Source organism: Macaca nemestrina, chromosome 2 (assembly GCF_043159975.1).
Source record: "Macaca nemestrina isolate mMacNem1 chromosome 2, mMacNem.hap1, whole genome shotgun sequence".
In the NCBI taxonomy this organism is placed as follows: domain Eukaryota; kingdom Metazoa; phylum Chordata; class Mammalia; order Primates; family Cercopithecidae; genus Macaca; species Macaca nemestrina.
Window position 1 is genome coordinate 23,617,493 of NC_092126.1, and position 13,894 is coordinate 23,631,386.

The 13,894-nt window shown below is 37.0% G+C and overlaps 1 protein-coding gene across 14 annotated transcripts in view; it reads left to right on the forward strand.

Annotated features, from left to right (window-relative positions):
- LOC105488927 (thyroid hormone receptor beta) overlaps nt 1–13,894 on the forward strand; it is a 381,615-nt gene that overhangs the window by 59,179 nt on the left and 308,542 nt on the right. The window contains exon 1 of one of the 14 annotated variants that reach the window (XM_071090820.1): nt 1,824–1,841. The exons of the other annotated variants lie outside the window; for them this stretch is intronic. The gene's annotated coding sequence lies outside the window, so the exon portion shown is untranslated. Of the gene's footprint in view, nt 1–1,823; nt 1,842–13,894 lie in introns of those variants that run through there. 14 annotated transcript variants of the gene reach the window in all.

The window sequence follows — 13,894 nt, forward strand, 5'->3', positions numbered from 1 at the left end:
ATGAGGAACTTGGAGTGGTGCGTACAGTTCTTGTGATCCCTCGCAGCGCTGGGCTTTCCTCTGTGTGACTCAGTCTCCTGCCAGTATTCCTTCTTCTGTTCTTTTTTTCCCCCGCTTAGAAAGGCAGTATGTCTTAGGATCTCCCTTAGGATCTCTCTTAGGATCTAGCATTCCCTACCATGTGAAAAGCACAGCTCCCTGCACTTGCCCCCAGATATATACTATACATTGTTATACCAGTGTTATTTCTTTCCTCTCTTTTTCCTTTAACAGGAATTTTATTGTTTTCTGACTCACCCTGAGGTCTCAGTACATAAGTGTCATTTTTAATTCTCTCCCAATCCCCACTTTCTCCCACGACTGCTCTGAAGGGCACATTTAATGATTATTGTGTGTATAAGCATCTATGTAGTTTTTTGCTTTCTCTAGTCACTTCAGCGGCAATTAATTTCTACTTCTGTGAAAGAGAACGAATTATACTGAGGCCTAATCGTCTATTCTTTCTGAACAGTTTGGAAGGGCCGCGGAGGAGGAGGCCAGCGTTGCATCTGCATGTGTGCATATTGCTGCGTGCTTTGGTTTCATTCCTGGGCCCACATTACTCATTGTTTCCTATCTTGCCTTTTCAATACTTTGGGGACTGATTTGGTTTTAAGTTGTTGAGTGGGGGTGGCTAGACCCAGGCTCTGCCTTCTGGCATTATGGGAATATGGGAAAGCTTCCATTCCCCTTGGCTTCATGTAGCAGATATACCCATACTTTGCACAAGGCATATGTCAAATGTTGTGAGAAGTATCTCACCAAGTTAGGGAGAGGGGAAGAGTTCACCTCCACACTGGGATGCTCAGGGTCCTGGGGATTTGGATGTGGCTCTGTGGTGCCCATTTCTGTCCTTTACTTACCAGACCATATTGCCACATTTGGCACAGCAGCTGATCTGCACCTCCATGTCCATCTTTCTGCATCTGGTTTCTCTGACATCATCCTTTTTTAATCTCCTGTGTCCCTCTGCCTACGCATTTCCTGTCTGCTTCCATGCCTTACTTTGCCCAAGTGGTTCTTTTCTCTAGGGTTCTCACTTTCTCTTTGCCTTCTATCTACCCACTCAGTTTAGTGTCTGTGGTCCCAACCTTTTTTCTGTCTTCCTCCATCCTTGTTTTTTATAGTGTGGCCAGTGATGCTGCCATATATCTAATCAGCCAAGCTGGAAGCCTCCAGGTCCTTGTAGACCTTGTCTCTCCAACATCCACTTGGTTTTCAATGAAGGCAGCTCCAGTTCAACACCTCCCTCTTTTCACTCTGACAGCCCCTCTCCCAGACCTCAATTATTGTCCCATACTGGATACTTCTACCAGTTTTTACCTATTTTCTGAAAAAACCCAATCAGAACATGCCCCATCCCTGATGACAGTTGTCTCTTTAATTGCTGAATGCTACAAAGTAAAATTCAGATGACCAGTATGGCAAGCACAGACTGGTAGCAGCTAACCTTAACGTCATCTCCAGTTAGTGTCTGTTCGCTCCCCATGACATGCCAAACACAGTAACTTCTTCTTTTAGAGGAAGCCTCTCTGCGTTTGCACACATCATTCCTTTTCCACAAAATGTCCCTGTTGTTTTCTCCAGCTAGTAAAGATCTACTCTTCTCTCAAGACCACCTTGTGAAGGAAGTTTTGAGGGTTGCCTCATATCGAAGTAGCACTTTCTCTGTGTCAACTGAGTGCCGTCTGAATCTTTATCACAACATCCAACCCTATGCTGAGTTCAAATCAAGAGGAATGTTTTGCATTTAAAGAATATTTTATGGATGGCAAAGCTTTTTCACAGTCCTTCTCTCCATGGTGAGTTGGAGAAAGTGGAGATATGAAAGAGAGCTTGTGCTCAACATTACTTTGGTGTCTGTTCTATTTTGGTCATGTTTGATTCCTATGTACTATTATCTAAACCTTTAGCAACAAGGAAAGTGTGTCAAACGTCCTGCCACTTAGGAGGATAAGAGCCTTGGCAGAACACTTGGTGAGGATGGCCAGTCAACCCTGTTCTTGAAAGCAACTGCCTTGAATTAAAAACAGAAGGCTCCAGGGCAAATTTACATGGACCCTTAAAGCTAGGATTTGTTGCTAAGAACATAATTTGTAAAACACCGAGTATATTTTTTAAACATAAATTTAAGCTAAGAACCGCTAGTCCTCTTTTCATCTTCCTTTTTTTAAAGCATGGAATTAGGACTGCCTGGTTAATCAGTGCCCAAAGTAAAGATAACCCAGGGGCAGTTGGCACTGGAGAATTCAGATACTAGCTGCAAGATAAACCATCAGAGAGCAGCAAGAGGGTGGACTTAGAAAGCATTTATTGGACTGCCTAAGTAAGCACATAATCTTTGCATTTTAGAGCTAGAACAATCAAGCCTCTAATTATAGCTAAGGGATGGAGGCCTAGAGAAGTCGAGCAGCTGTCAGGACCCTCAGCATTATGGCTGTGAATTCCTTACTCCCATCCAGGGTCTTTTCCCCGTGTCATTAACATACAAGGAGTATGAAAACGCCTTATGAGGGAAATAACTGAGGGCAGTTACTGAATTGTGACACTGAATCTTCATTTTGAGAAAATAAGGTCGATGATAATAGTAATAGAAGCCAAGAACTTTTTACTGGTTTATTTCATGTGATCCCCACAAAAGCCCTATGAGATGGTGAATTCGTTTCCTGTTGCTGCTGTAACAAATTACCACTAGCTTAGTTGCTTAAAACAACACAAATGTATTATTTTACGGTTCTGGAGGTCAGATGGCAGAAATGAGTTTCTCAGAGCTGAAGTCAAAGGGTCGCAGAACTAATTCCTCGTGGAGGTTCTAAGCGAAGGATCCATTTCCTTGCCTTTTTCAGCTTCTAGTGGCCACATGTCTCCTTGATTTTTTGGCTTCTCCCTCCATTTTAGAAAGTACATCACTCTGATCTATGCTTCCATCATCACATAATCTCCTTTGCCTCTGACCTCTCCTGCATCCTTTTTATAAGGAATTTTATGACCATACTGGGCCACCAGATAATCCAGCATAATCTCCTTATCAGAAAATCCCTAACTACATTTGCAAAGTCTCTTTGCAAGATAACATATTCACAGGCTCCAGGGATTAGAACTTGGACAGATTTGGGGGGTCACTAACCCACTACAGATAGGTCTTGTTATTATTCCCATTTTACAGCTGAAGAAACTGAGGCTTTGAGAGATTAAGTGAATTACACAGAGTTAGGTAGTGAGAAGCAGAGTCATTCATTCTTTATCTCTGGAACTAAGTTAGTAGAAATGAAAAATAAATCATATAACTGAACTCGAGATAAACATTATATAATATTATTATTTTTAAACCAAAAATATACTAAGCTGTGGTCTGAATTATAAAATATAATCCATTATAGGAAAAATGAAAGTTCCAAACATTTTTAAAGGATAACATTCTCTGATAGCTCTAGGAAATTGTTGGACTCTAATAGGCCACCATCTAGAGTCAGTCATCCAACTAGCTGTTGTGAGCTGATATTTTAATTTTCAAACCTTAAATCAGCCTCAGTACATTTCTATCCATTGGCAGCGGGGAGCCACTCTATATGCAGCATAAAGCAAAAATTTTTTTAAAATTTCACAGCATTTCTTTTTAATTTCTGAAGTTAGCTATCACAGTTCTCCTAATCTCTTCTCTCAGTTGAATATCTCAAATTCAAGTTCACTTAGCCATTCGTGTGAAATGCATTTTCAACACCCCAGTGTCTACATTAACTTTCCTGGGAAGCTCTTTATTTTTTCGAATACTTCTCATAAAATATAGTTCAATTCTTGGAACTATATGAGAAGTATTTGGTTCATGTTGTATATACTGCAGATATAGCTTTAGTGCTGAATATGGTGAGAAGTTCCCCTCTCTTAACTAGAAGGTGTACGTACCTTGGTAACCTTGCCCTACTGACATAGAATTAATGAAAAATTAGACAGACTAGCCCGTTTCCAGAAAGAATCCAATGTTAAGCTGTATGTTGACTCATAACCCATTTGAAATACAGAGAAAGAAGCAAAATGTTTCTTTACACCTTGGGTTGCCAGGCAGTGCCTACATAACTTCGGTGGGGTTAAAGGGGCCTGCCTTCCTTGGTCTCCCTCTTTTTCTTTTTTTCCTTAATTTGTTTTATGTACAAATAAATTTACATGTTATAACGTATATGTAGTCTATGAAGCTTGGTAATGGATTAAGTCCCCCATGAAGCCAAGACTCATTTGAGGAAGTAGGATATTACCAATAATGTTGTTATTAAATATGTAGTATTCCTCCCTGATCCTATCTCCTGCCTCCCTATTATCAATTTTGTGTTTATCATTTGGATGAGTTTTAGCTGTACTACATATGTGTGTTCATCTTCCTAAACAATATATTCTAAAATTTGGCTAGTCTGTGGGTTTTATAAAAATGGTAGCATGTCATATATATGTTCCTACAACTTGCTTTTCTCATTCATATTTGTATTTCTAAGATGTATTCATCCAGTATATAAAGCTGGAATTTGTCCATTTTCCACTGCTGTATAATGTTCTGCTAGGCAAATATATCACTTTGTTCTGTGTAGTCTGTGTAGACTTTTGGGTTATTTCTTCTTTGGAGAGTTTATTGCCAGTGATATGCCATTACAAATAAAGCTATGTGAATTTTCTTGCATGTGTCTTTGGTTCATGTTGAGTAAGTTTTTCTAGGAGTAGAATTGCTGGATCAGAGGGTAAATATATTCTTTATTAGGTAACTCAAATGTGTTTTTCAGAATGATTGAACTAGTCAACACTCCCTCCAAGCAGCAGTGCATTAGGCTTCTTTTTTGCTCCACATCCTTGCTAACATTTGGTAATGTCAGGCTTTTAAATTTTGTCCATCTAAAATGTACCTTATTGTGATCTGAAAAAGCATGTTTTGATTTCTAATGAGGTTCGACATCTTTTCCTGTCTGTCTTTACCATTAATGCTTCCTTTTTTTGGTTAAATACTGTTCATGTCTTCACTCATTTCTCTTTTGATTTATAGTAATTATAAACATGTGTGTGTGTGTGTGCGTGTGTGTGTGTGTGTGTGTATGGAGAGAGAGAGAGGGAAATCCTTTGTCATTTTTAGGTGTTGCAAAATTCTCCCAATTTTTGGCTTACTATTTCACTTTATGGAATTTTTTTAAATGAACATATGCTATTTTTATTAGCAGTCTTATAAACTTTATTTGAAAACCAGTGTTTAGATATCACCCACATTGACTGTCTGTAGATGTTTTAAGGTGATGACAGGTACACAGGTAACCAATGCATGAGTTTGTTTGGTGAATCTTCATTCTGACTACATTTTCTGGACAACTGCACTTGGATACAGTATGGAACATTCTTTATTCCTTTGGCTCAGACAGTTTTGTTGAGCCTGGCATCAATGCACACATCTGGAATACCATCTCCTTTATGGCAAACTTCTTTGAGTGCTCAAGCCCACTTCTTAAAGCCCACTCCCTGGATGATCTTGTGAATGTTGATGATGTATTCTTGGGTCACCACCTTGTTGAAGGCAGAATAGCTCTTCTTCTCACCATTATTGTTTGTGGGAGTCATTCTTCTGGGATGTAATTTTAATGTAGTCAAATTATTAATGTAGTCAAATTTTAATGTTGTCAATTTATTCTTTTATGGTTAGTAATTTTTCAACTTTTCTTTTTTTTAAATTTATTTATTATTATTATACTTTAAGAAATTATCTTCTTTCTATTCTATATTTTCTTTCTTTTAGGACTTAAATGTCTTTTTTAAAGGTTTTACTGAGGTAAATATATACACATATAACTTACTGTCTTTACCATTTTAGGTATAGAGTTCAGTGGTAAAAAATTTATATTCTTTAAAAATGTTATCTTTACATTTAAGCATATATTTCATCTGGAATGGATTCTTGTGTTATATGGCATGGGGTAGGGATCTGATTCCATTTTTCTCATATGAAAAACAATTGTACTCGCATAACTTATTGAGCAGTCTATGAGTTCCCCTTTGATCTTCAATGCAAAAGCTCTCTCATAAATGAAACTTTCACATATGAAGCTGTTTTTGGTCTATGTCATGGAACGCTGTGTCTATTTCTATATCCATACCTCATGCTTGCTTCACTTTCTCCCTTTTGTTTTCTATTCTTTAGACTTCCTCTAAGGATCCTGGATCTTTCATTTCATACTTTACTTATGTCCCAGGTCAGCCAGTTCCTGAGGATCAATCTGATAAACTCCACAGTGGATCAATAACAAAACAAACAGGGCCACTTCTTGCTCATGGTAATTTCTCCTTATAGCACTTGCTAGTATGTGATAAAGTCCTCATCACCACCAGGATGACAACGAATAATGGGAGTGAAGAGGACAAATATGTTCTGTTACTCTTTCTCTAAGATCCTACTGACAATTTTTTTTTTCAAATTTGCCACCATACTACTGTGTCAACTTAAATTTTTAAATTTTAAACTGCTGTCATCCAGTCTCCCCAAACCCTACATCCTGTAATTTCTAACCAAGTTTTGGATATTCAGTGCAGTACTTTATAGTTTCCTCTGTAAATTTCATCTGAGACTGGGCACAGTGGCTCATGCCTGTAATCCCAGCACAGCATTTGGAAGGCCGAGGCAGGAGGATCATTTTGAGGCCAGGAGTTTAAGATCAGCCTGGGCAACATAGTAAGGCCCTGTCTCTACAAAAATAATTACATAAAAAAAAATTCCATCTGATTTCTTTTACCCATTTGTTCAGATTCATTTTGAAACATGATTATGTCAGTTATCTACAACCATTCAATTGTGATGATAATTCTCTCGTCTTCACCCAAATCAATAAATTTTTTGACAGGAAAGAGCTCAATGGGATATTTCTACATACCATTTCCTCAAGTGACATTGATTAATTAATTAACAGTTGTCCAATTCATTCATTCATTCTTTGTCATTCATACCATATTCTACAGTCTTACCCTGAGGATATCTTGTAAGACTTTGTCAAATACCTTGCTGAAATAGGGATGTGATGCAACCTTGCCTATATGCATATAACTTACATATATGTTATATTACATATACATATATATCAAGGTGACTATATTTACATATATTGATATATATGTATATGTAATATAACATATAGTATATATGTCAAATATCACATATCATATATGACATATTTATGTCTCCTCCCCAACTCTGTGCTACCTCTTCTTGAATACCTCATAATTTTCTTTTAATAGTACTCATAAACCATATATTTAAATGTAACTTATAGAATTATGGTTTTTATGACTATTTTATGGAATATTGTTTTCCACACCTACATTTCTCCCCTCACTGCCCCAGCTCCCTCTTTTGATAATCAAGAAAAATTTTAATTTTCTCATATGTCAAAAAATTATTTATTGCTTGTTTGTTTTTTCCCATTATTTCTGAAGATCCAGTGCATCTGAGCCTAGAGACTTAAACACATATATGTGCTTACTTATTTTTCTTTTTTTTTTTTTTTACTTACTTTCAATCTTCTTATTTTTTCAGTTTACTACTAAAATGAACCATTTAAGGTATCTTTTTTGCAGTTTGGATAGTATTGTTCTTGATGAAAATTACAAAAGAAACGAGGAGAGAAATTATTTCTCTTCCTTTTTGTCTAATGCTAACATTGCACCATCTGGCTCAAGCTGTGGGTCTAGCCTTTCCTGTTCTTCTTGCCCCGAACATAACCCAAAATGCATTTTGATAAGCTCAGCATTTTCTCTGCAGCTTTAGCTCATATTTTGCTCCAGCTTTATTGATGTTATTCTGATATCTGATCATGCTGCTGACAAACAAATTGGGCTAGGACGAGTTTTAAAAACTTGCCATGACCTGGTGAAACTGAACCTTAAACAAACAGCAACACTGCTGGTAACACTGGCAAGTTCCACTAAGAACTTATTCCCAAAAGGCAACTGGGAGCTAAGAGACAGGCTTGATCATTGCAATGGAAATACATGTGAGCTCTGTGCACAATGTTGCTATCATACAGCAAAGAACATTCTTTAGCCAATCTCTGAAGGATGGCTCTGAAATAGCATCTGTGCCTGAGAATAGCAACACTGTCCAATGTGTCGATCTTCAGTGCTTAGCCTAATGCCAGGCACATAGTAGGTACTCAGTAATATTTTGTTTATTGACAGCAGGAGGACAATGCATGTTGCAGGAGAGGAAAAAGATTAATTCCTTCCAGTCACATGAAGACTAAAGCTTACTATGTGGATTTAATTTTTCATATTATCTTTGGACTGATTTGATATATTTTGCTTTAAAAGACTTACCACTTTGATCCACAGGGAACCATTAGTGGTGAAAACATGGAATATGCATCTTGGAAAATGCATTGCTTCAACAGATTAAAGACACATAAGCTGGAGCACGAATGCAAACCTTCCCAGTTTGAACTAAAAAGAAAAGAAACAAAGGAAGGAATTAATGGAAATTTTCAAATCTAAGTCTCTTCTGATATTTAGAGGAAAGCCTCAGGAAGTAAATCAAGAAGGAATAAGACTAATGAAATCTTCTTGGTTAGAGATACTGTGATACTATGATTCAAGTTCAAATATCCAAGAAAGGAATCTACTATTTTATTTTTAACATTAGTTATTAAAACTGTCTTAACACTCTCTATTAGCTTACAGGAAAGTTAAAATATGCATCAATATATGATGTAGTACAGGGTTTTACAGAAATGAAGTTATTTAACAAGTATCTCAGTATTGTGTGTAATAATCTCTAAATTTGCTCAAGTACTTTTGGAAATAGTCATGGCATAAATGATAGGTTAATTTATCAATTTTCTGCTTATTTGTATGGATTCTATATCTCACTATTCATATGTGCTAAACATCCATTCAAATTAAGACCCTTTTTTGGTTATAAAAAGCACACAATCATATGAGCTACGTTAACTGGTTACTAGCTGGAAGGGAGAGGTTTACCTCAGTCACAGATCCAACTTCAGTGCAGGGTTTGCTATTTTTAATCACAGAACTTAGAAGCTTAATTCAGTTAAAAAGAGAGGAAGTTGTCAAGGGAGGGTTGCTAAAAGTTCATGCTAAATTTGCTTAGAACCAGATTGTGTTCATTAATATTTATACATCTATGGTTGGGAAGGGGTGATTGTGCTTCTTTAAAAACACTGGGTATTCATTTTCCATGTATGGCACAGCCTTCTGATTAGGGAAGGTGGGTTTTCATTGTACAATCAATGGAGATACAGATGGAAACCATCTGGCGCCTCATCCCCTTTTTGTCAAAAACCTTGTCTTGTCTCTCACATGTCAATGATGAATGGAAGGATTTCAAACTCTAGCTGAACAATGCAGTTTGAATCCCTCAGCTAGCCAAGGGGTTTTTGGCAAGCATTGATGAGCTTAATATTTTAAAGAAACCAGCAATCATTTTAATTCATTAGTTGAAGCCTGTTGTTCTAGACAGTGTTTTTGATTTGTATTTTGGGCACTGGCCTTGTTTTTGATTCACAAGCGTATTCCATATGGGTATATTTTCTTTTATACAGTGTAAATCATGGGGATAAAAGTGGGAGTTTCATCTGATAAAATGACCAAAATGCTGAGAGATTCTTTTAATTATCTTTTGCATTAATTATGATTCATATTAAGTGTTAAGACCAAAAATTTTCTTGTGAACTAGTACAGAGCATGAATCAGAGAACACAGAATTTAGTTAACCCAACTATAGACAATTAATCTAAAAATCAATTTAGTGTTCTGCTTTGTGAGAGGAAACGACGTAACCCTGTCTTAGAGCACCTTGGGTACACTATTTTTATGGCTTGTCTGCTGAAGGTGGGTTTCTAGGATGGAAGCAAAAAAATCGATTCACATGGTTAGCTTTGTAGTCTATTCAGCTAACAAAAGCCAGATTGGTTTTCCTTCCCTTCACATTGAATAGAATGAGGTGAATCACCAAAAAAGCAGGTTCGTGCTAGAGCCTTATTCAGAGACTCATTTCCAGAGTATGTCCTGGGTTTGGTAGAGATTTGACCCAATTTTATACAACTACCAATATTGCGGTGGCCCCTATAGCAGTTATAGTCCCTACCAGTGACATTTGTGAGGGACTGTGGTTAAGAAAGGACATAATATAAAGTTATTTTATTTAATTATAATGATTATTGTGCTTATTACCTGCCAGCTACTGTTCTAAATGCCAGATAGACTATCGATAGGTAGCTATATGGATGATAGGTAAACAGGTATCATGGATAGATAGATACATAGATAGGTAGGCACATAGGTTTTACTTATTTAATCCTTACAACCACCCTAATAGGTAAATTATATTATTTTCCTCATTATACAGGTAAGGAAACTAAGGACCAGAGGGATTAAGAACTTTCCCAACTCAATAGCTATTAAATGGTAGAGTGGGAATTCAAATCCAGAAAGGCTCTGAAATCTATGTGCTTAACTCTTACACATATTGTTTCTCATAGTCATCATATGAGTAGAGGTTATTTTTGTTATTTCTGTTTGAAAGATGAGGAAACCAAAGCACTGAGAAGTTAAATTACTTGCCCAGTCTAGGTTGTCCAACTGGTAGCCTGTGGAGCCAGGACTTGGGTTTTCTGTGTCTCATTCTCTTTGCACAATGGAAAATTTAGAATAATCCCCCGTAGGCACCACAAGATCTCCAATCATCAGAGAAGGACTAAATTTTGTTCAGCATAGCTCAGGCCTAGGAAAGGGAAATAGATGCTGATTGTTGCCAGATTTGCAATAGTCTAATCCAACCAAATTATTTATAGTTCTTATTAACAATAAATTGAAATTAACTCATTCTGATATTACTCAATTGAGTTTTTATGATATCTTTCTTACCTCCAATTGTCGGTAAAAGTAATCCTTAATATATAAGGAGCATTTACAATTCAATAGGAAAGAAAAGGTGAATACTCACATTTTTAAAAAAATGGACAAATAATGAGAATAAAGAAATACAGATAGGCAGTAAACAAAAACAAAATGACAAAAAGATTTAACTTCATTAAAGAAAAACACTATGAACTCATCCTTGTATTAAATTGACAAAGATTAAACAAACTAGTAATATATAGCAAGAACTGTGGTATGAAAGAGTTGGCATTCTCATCCCTTGCTAAGGGTGCAGTTTTTTTAAGGACAATTTGTCAACGTGCATTAATAGCCACTGCATGCTTTCATCCAGCAATACCACACCTTGAAAACTGCTCCCAAGAATGGCATCGTGGATGTAAACAATTTTTAAATAATTAATGGGAACAGTATTTATAAAAGCAAAAATTATAAACAACTGATAAAGGATGGATTCAATAAATTATGGTATATTTATATAATGGAATATAAGTCTACACCAAAAATATGCACAAATATTGTATTAAATAGTAGCATGTAAAAGATGTGGTGTGTGAAAAAGCAGATTAAGAAGTTTTTTTAACAATATGCAAAATTTGATATTTCTTGTAAAAGCCAAATTTATATCAAATGTTAATAACATTACAAAGTAGTTTTTTAATTCTTTCTGCTTTTCTAATTATAACACGATAAAAGTGAAGAATCAGAAATAAAACAATGCATTTACTTTCTTGAAGTTTTTGCTACTAGACTTTTACAATTTTTTAAAAAGCAAGATACCTTGACAAGGAGAGAGAGAAGAGTTCTAGACTGTGAAAATTTATGTCGCTATTGAGGAATGACGAAGGTACATAGAGTCAGCCCTTGTAATTCTTATCATGTGGCACAGTACTTCTCAAACTGTAGCCTGTGGCAGGACCACCTGGAGGCTGAGCCCCACCCCCTTCCCTAGACTTTCTGATTCAGTAGGTTTGGGTGGAACCAAAGAATTTTCATTTCCAATAAGTTCTCCAGGTATTGCCAATGCTGCTTACTAAGGGATCCCACTTTGAGAACCACTGCCATAGATAGAACCTTACAATGGTTTTGCCATTTGCCTCAGTTATAAAACTACTGATGCTTGGAATTCAATCCTAGGGATTATTTCAAAGCCCACACTCTTTCAATGATGTTTTCAGTCTTAGCTGGGTATTAGAATCCTATGGAGTATTTTTTTAAAATCCTGTTGCCTGATGTCCACCCCAGAACAATTAACTGAAACCTCTGGTGGGGGAGGGGGTAGACAGGCAGGAATGGAAGGATTCCAAATGCTTCTAGCAGCCAATCATAGTTGAAAAATATTGTCCACCAAAACACTTTCAAGCCACCATTTTAATATTCATTTCAGAAATTAAAAAGCTGTACTAATTTCAGAAATTAAAAACTCTGAAGCCCTCTTCTTAAATTAACTGAACTATAAATACTTTGATGATTCTTAGTAACCAAGCAGATAGTTTTAGTAAAATGATTCTCCATTGACATGCTTAGTGTGTCCCTGGAAAGCATGTTTATAAAAATTTCTCTATTTAAACATCTTGTCTTCTGCTGGGTTGGCATAGAGAATTTTCCTCTGAGAAACTTCTGTGGTGAAATAAGTAAAGGTTTTCAGTAGATCATATATACCTTGGTATTCATTTTTTCTTTTAGAAAACCAAATTCAATAAATAGATGGCCATAAAAAGTACTGATTAACATAATTACCCATAATCATGTTACACCAGATATAGTACACAGACAATTGTATAGTACTATTACTGTCCTTGGAATTGCTCAGGACTAACCTGGTATTCATGTCTGCTTCACATACAAGGCATTAGTCTGACACATAAATGAACAGTGGTGCTCAATATCACTTGTATGTCAAGAATGAGTGCTGAAGGGCATTGAATAAGTTGCCAACTTCTGAACAAGTTGTGTTCCAAATTTGCATTGTAGGTTAATTCTTGGGAATGCAGAGTTTACTTGTCTATGGAAATAATAGTTGTACTTCCCACTTTTTAAAAAACATCTCAGTCCTGGGAGACTGGGAGCCAGGAGAAACTGACAGCAGAGTAGGGTTTTCTCACCAATTCTCCCTGTCTTTACCTCAGAAGTGTTCTCTCATCCTTCCCCAGCTATTTCGGTTATCTATTGTTCTGTAACAAACCATCCTAAAACTTAGTGCCTTCAGATAATGATGATTTATTATTTCTTAAATTCTATGGGTCAGGACTTCAGGTAGGATTGGCCAGGCAGTTTTTGCTTCCTTGGTCATTGATTAGGGGTCACCGACTCAGCCTTATTCAGCTAGTGGCTGGGCTGTGATAGAAGCCCCAAGAAGGACTTACTTAGTTATAGGATGAGCTGGTGCTTCTCCTGTGGCCTCACTGCGTAGCTAGTTTTGGCTTTCTCACAGCTTGGCGGTTTTAGGGTAGTCAGCCTTTTACACAGAAGCTGGCTTCAAAAAGGAAACTTCCAGTCCTCTCTCAAGCCTGGGGATAAGAAGTCCCAAGATCCAGAACATCACTTCCTCCACATTCTGTTGGTCAAAGTTACGTGGCTACCCTAGATTTAAAAGGGAGGAGAAATAGACCCCCTTTTCAAGAGGGGGTGGCATGTGCATATAGGGAAGGAAAAAATTGATGGTGGCCATCTTTGGAGATTATTTTCTATGTCGCCCCTTCATTGTTGCATTCTGGAGGAGGTTGACGTAAGGCCGGAACTCTCCAGAGTAGAACCACCAATATGGTCATGTCCCAACAAGTAAGTTCAGCAGAGGCCGGGGAGATGAAAAATCTTCAGCAGAAGCTGAAAGAATGGTGAATGCACATTCACCACGCACGTCTGTCTTTTAGCTCCCATTTTGCCAGAAATGGAAATCTAAGCTTTCATCTGGGGAGGAAATTCAGGAGAGTGGCTGTATTGGGATTAG